Consider the following 6,000-nt stretch of genomic DNA (forward strand, 5'->3'; position numbering starts at 1 on the left):
GTGTCTGTGGGAGCGGGGGAACGGGCGGTGCTGAGGGTCGAACGGGAGAACGGGCGGTCTGCGTGTCGTCGGTGCGGGCGGGAGGCGGCCCAGCCGTCTATCTGGTCTCCTAGCAGCACCGGCCTGGCGGCGTGGGGAGGAGGCGGGCCGTGCGGGGCCTCGGTGTCCGGTCGGGGCCTCGGTGTCCGGTCGGGGCCTCGGTGTCCGGTCGGGGCCTCGGTGTCCGGCCGGGGTCCTGGCCTCGGGCCTAGGTCCTGCGCGTGCAGAGGCCGGCCCGGCAGGCTCCGTCGGTAGCGACAGGCCTGCTCTCCCGCGTCAGGCGGCGGCCAGCCTTTGGTCTGCGGCAGAGACTGGCCGCCTTGCATTTATGTCGGACCGCCCCGTTCAGTGAAGCTATGCTGGCTTACTGCCAAATGACAGTTGCTCTTGTTGAACCCGGTGCAGACAAGACACTGATCAGTGTGAATGCCAGCGCCATCGCAATATCGACCCATCAGCACCTCGGAGACAAATCTGAAACTGCAGAATAAGTCAATAAAAACATAAGCTATTTTCTGCTGTGATTTTGTGTGGTTTCAATGTGGTGTTGGGATTACACTTAAATTAATGTAATTCCAAGTACCATGTATTGCATTGACCGTATATTGACAAAAGTGTTTATTTGAAAGGCAGTAATTTCTGATATGCATGATTTTTTGACAGTTAACTTTGATGAGTTTCTGTATCTCGTTTATCATACAGCTCTGCAAGTAGTTTATTGGGACGGCAGAGAGTAAGGAGAGGGAAAAATGATGTAGAAAGGAGAAAATTATGCTTGTAGCTCTTTAGTGCAGTTGCTGCAAGAGGTACTTGTTAAATTCCACTTACACGTTGCCTGTAAGTCCACGTGTATCTTTCATGGTATATTAGAGGTATGCCATCCAGGTTTATGTTATAATCCCATTCAAACATGTTTCAGAAGGTGGCCAAATTCAGAGAAATGTTAACTCTGTAAGTTAGTTGTTTCCCGTGTGAATTTAACAGTGTGAGATAAACTGCATGTTGAATTAAACTTTTCCCCACTGTGAGCATCATTTGCTATGGAAAAACAAACATGCAAACTCATGCCATATGACAGAAAGCTCCCTTCACCTCACTTAAGTCAATTAAAACATGTGCCTGGTTTCTGCGTGAAGGCTTAGAAGCTGGCATGGCAGGAGGCTAGACTTCCCTGAATTTTGTCTTCTAGGAGAAACGCAGCAAAGTATTTTCATTTTAAATAATCTCCAGCAGCCACTGGAAAACTAAAGAATTAAGAATAACAGCAGTAAGTAGGCCCATAATTCGCAACAGGAGACTATAAAAATGAAACACCATCGTGTCGTCTATGCCATGCTGTCACAGAAACTTGATGACTGTCCCCTAATTTCTTCTAACACAGTCCCATGTGCATTTGCATCACTACTTTCCTTATATGTAAATAAAAGTGGAACATCTCACTGCTTCCCTTTAACTGTGAATAGTGAATTTTGGATGACAACCTAGCAACTTCCTCTTTTGCTCTTCCACTGCCTCTCAGCCCTGTGGGGGATTTCTGACAACTTAATGCCACAAAGACAAATAGAATATTGTGATTTGAAATGAAAAGCAAATATGGTTACTTGCTTGTCTTAAAATTGCAGAATAGGGACAAAGGAATATGAATTATAAGCAGAATTACAAGTTTGCAAATGGCCCAAGAAAATTGTTATCTGTTCCATCAGAATGGGTAACTTAATGTTACTGGCTTTCAACGCAAAGGAAAATACAGCAAGTCATTAGATCTGTTTTGATGATGAATTCCAAAACTTATATGCTATCTATAATTCAGGTGCATCGTGAAATACTTTTGCACCATCAAAGTTACTATTTTTCCCTGGTTTCCTACTCTGCAAAAGAATTCAAGATACCGCCTTTTCTAAAGGCAGATGTCACTGCTTAGAGACCACTACAGAACATAAGAGTAGTACCCTTCCTAATTCATCCATAGTGGTTTGTTGATGTGTAACACTGAGAAGAAGAAATTATTACAGGAATATGACATAATTAAACCTTCATGGAAAGACTAAAAGGCAATCGGACTGCAAAAGACTTTCAGGGTGGTTCTGTTTGTTTCTCTTCATTTTTTGAAAGAGGAAGACATGTAATTGCAATTTCTAAATGTACTGAGATCTGTTTTAAAAGTAGTTTAAAAAGATGTTTTCAAGCTTTTTTTAAAATATGGGATTGCAGTTCTGCTTTTCCAACATTAAGGAAATCATTGCAACAGCATAGTGGGATTTTTACTGACTCCTTCAGAATGTTTTTTATTTACAAAATTAAATATTTAGTAGAACAGGTGTTTCCAGAACAGGAAAGTTAAATGCAAGTCCTTCCAACTGTGTGGAAGCATGCAGATGAGAGAGGTATTTTACAACTGACATGTGAACATGAACCACATCTCAGGAAATCTCTCTAACTAGAAATTCATTGCATGAGAGCCAACAGCTAACAGCAATTAGAAGGCAAGCACACATGACTATGGTCTGGTCCAGGTCCATTGAAATCAATTAAGAGGTTGTCTCAAACTGCTGTGGCTAGAGACTTTCAAGTAACAGACAGAAGTCAGAAAAAACTTGGCTTTTCAGTAATGAGAACCTAGTATTTTATAAGTAGACTCCTATATCTGAATGATGGTAGCTACTTTGTCTGATTGCTACTCGTCTGCAAGTTACAAGAGCCAAAAAAACCTGGTTTGAGAGGCATGTAAAGCCCACAACATCTGTCTGTTTCACAGCAGCAACGCTGTGTATCATTTAACACCAACCTGGAACCTCCCCAAAAGCAGGTTTGTAGAGATCGCTGTGCATACAGTGACGTGGGCAGCTGGAGCTACAATTAACAGTTCTACTAAATAGGTTTATGGAGACTAACACCCACAAAGAAAACATGCTTACACTTCACTGTCCTTCAATTTAAGCCCATCTGCACTACAGACACACTCTGCAGCTGTTCACCTTGTTTTGACAGGGCTGGAATTAGAGCTAAGCCAGGGTCTATAACTCATATTGACACTAACAGCTTGAATAAGCCAGCTGCCCACTCTGCCTACCCTGGAAGAGCAGGGAGCAATTCACACATTCAGACAATCAAACTGGAGACACGAGTTTATTGCTACAACACCCAAGAAAGGCTAGCCTTTAAATATATGTTGTTCTCATCTCCAGAAACCAGGCAGTTGTTTCATGAGAGAGACTCCTTGGGAAGCACTGACTCACCAGCTAGGTGAGTGGTCTTGAAGGGTCTCACCCTTACTTCATACACATATTGACAAACGTGTGTCTTCTGCTACAAGGCCTCCAGTACCACAGCAAGCCAATACTGCTTTCAGTTTACCATGCTGATTTGTTGCCATAAGAATTTGGATGGAGTAAACAGGAACACTGCTGGTAGTGTCTGCCATGTTAAACACAAACATCTCAAGATAATAGGTACAGCTGCTTTCCAAAGAACACCCAGAATTAGAAGATAAAGTAATAAATGTACCTACAGCTAATAAACATGTGGTACAGTGCTGCTACCTTTTGTTGCTATTACAGCTGTATCTGTAATCATCACAGCAGTACTTGGTATTCAAATAGAATCTGAAGAGAGGATAGAGATTGTTCTATGCCTAAGGGAAGCACAGAGCTGCACAAAGATGAACAGAGCAGAGGGACAGACTATCAGAGCAGAGCAGTAGGAAGTAATATGACAAGAGGAGTGGTATAAAGAGGCAGGTTTGCAAATATGGGGACAAGATACTTGAAATAATATGAATTACAGAAGAAGCAATACTGTGAAGCTAAGTGCAACCTGTCAGGCCCCAGGGACCTGTATGTGTTATTGTTTAAGTGCTCCCTAAGCTGGTCCTCCTCCACCCAGGGTTAAGTCTTCCTTGCTCCAGACTTTTTTCTCTGGTTTGCAGAGCCCCTGAAGGGTAGGATCATTTGCTTACAGCAGTCCTAATACAGTGCTCCAAATTCACTCTTAATCCAAGGTGGAGTGTGATTTAGTTGCATACAAATCCTGACTTAGATGCAGATACAGAGATAGGTGTCTTTCTGAGAGTGAAACAACAGCATGTGTCTCCCTATGGATCATATTTCCTTAGAAGCATAAGGAAAATCAGGACTGGCTTTTTGATGCCACTGCCATTCATTTTCTTAAAAGCATCTGCTTTTCTGAAAGGAGGAGGCAAAATCAGAGGAAATGTACAGAAAAAAGCTACGCCAATAGCATGTTCCATTTCCATAAAGATGGTGAAGGTCGACATTTTTCTGCTGTTATTAGAGAGCTATACGAAATAAGTAACAACAGAGTATGTGCTTAAAGGGTCCATTTTAATTCTTGGTACAAACCCCATTAATTATCAGGAAGAAGAAATTATATGTAGAGACAGAAGAAAAAAATACCTATTTGCAGGCATTTCTGCAACACATTTGCAAGTCGGCTGATCTATTCCCCTTTTCAGGTTAAAGGCTCATTAGCAGGAAGAAAAAAAATCTCACCATGCAGAACAGCTGAATCTTGTAAGAAGCCCCAAATCCCATGTCTATTAAATTTGTTTAATCTCTTCTGGCATCAACGCTAATGAAGAAGATGATTGATGTCATTGTGAGGTCACTCAATCATCTTTGAAGGGTCATGGCCATTGGGAGAGTTCCTTAAGACTGGAAGAGAGTAATTGTCATTCATATCTTCAAGAACAAGTTCACAAAAAAATCTTTTGAATTCTTCATTTGTGAAAGATAACACAAAAGTCCTGGTTCTGCAGAGCAGTAATATGTATGTTTGACTTCATAGTTTCTTGTCCTTTTAGAATGCCCTGCATGTCAAGTTCTTCCATCCAAAGGAAGACTTTTCAGCTTGCCTGGCAGAACTGACCTGAGAGGAAAAATAGTTTTCCACAGAGGATAACTTCCTAGCATGTCTGACCAAACTCATTGTAACTGTGCAGGTAGTAAGCCCCTGTCTTTCTGTTCTATGACCTCAGCCTCACCTTCTCTGACATAACTGAAGGGATCTGTTTAATTTACAGCAGAAATTACAAATTCCCCCAACACTGTAAGAACTATTCAGTGAAAAAATTGCCTTCAATAGCATATAAAATAATTATTCACTATATTGTTTTCCATCAAGTTTTCTGGACAATCTCTGTTATACATTTGTTCTACAGATTGGATTCCTGAGGCTCCTTCTTCACACTGCACTCTGAGTCCTTCAGTATCACTGATGGTGAAACTCTGCAACTTCTAATGTAGTAACTTCTTCCATGAACTATATTCCTGTTGGCTTTCTTAGAAACAACAAAGCAGTGGCCTTTTCTTGGTTTAATTTGTAGACAGAAAAACATTCCATGAGGTGCAGAATGAGTATCTCACCTTGCCCAAACACAGGTCACAAATGCCAGAGAAGAATCTGAAACAGCTCAGGCAAGAAAACAAATAACTCTTTCATTCTGACTCTATTTCTGCTGTAAACTATTTTTCAAAGTATGATGTTTTCAAATTGGTTTAAGTGACCCTAAATGAATGACAACCACTTGATGTACATACTGAGTAGAAATCATAACTTACTGCAGACTGTTGCAAGGTGACAAAGTCAAGTGAAGAAGGTTTCGGTACAAGTGACAAGTTATTCTTTATTGACAGGGATTTTTCTTTTCACCTTTCCAAATTAATTGCAATTTTTAGAAGAACTTTGGAAGGTAGTTTGACTGTATGGGAAGCTGAGTAGTCAAGAACTTCTGAAGGATCTGCCAGAATTTTCCCATTTCCCTCCTTTCAGTTGTAGTCAGAAGGTATTTGGACTGAGAGAATATTTCTGATGTCATCTTTCATCTGCATAAACAATGCCTCCATACAGGAGGGACCTCCTTGTGGTCTCCAGCTGAGCACACTGGATACAACAAATCTGAAGTGAAGGTATTTGGTAGTATGACAACCATGTTCATTAATTTGC

This window comes from Leptosomus discolor, chromosome Z (genome assembly GCF_034619465.1).
Source record: "Leptosomus discolor isolate bLepDis1 chromosome Z, bLepDis1.hap2, whole genome shotgun sequence".
NCBI lineage: Eukaryota > Metazoa > Chordata > Aves > Leptosomiformes > Leptosomidae > Leptosomus > Leptosomus discolor.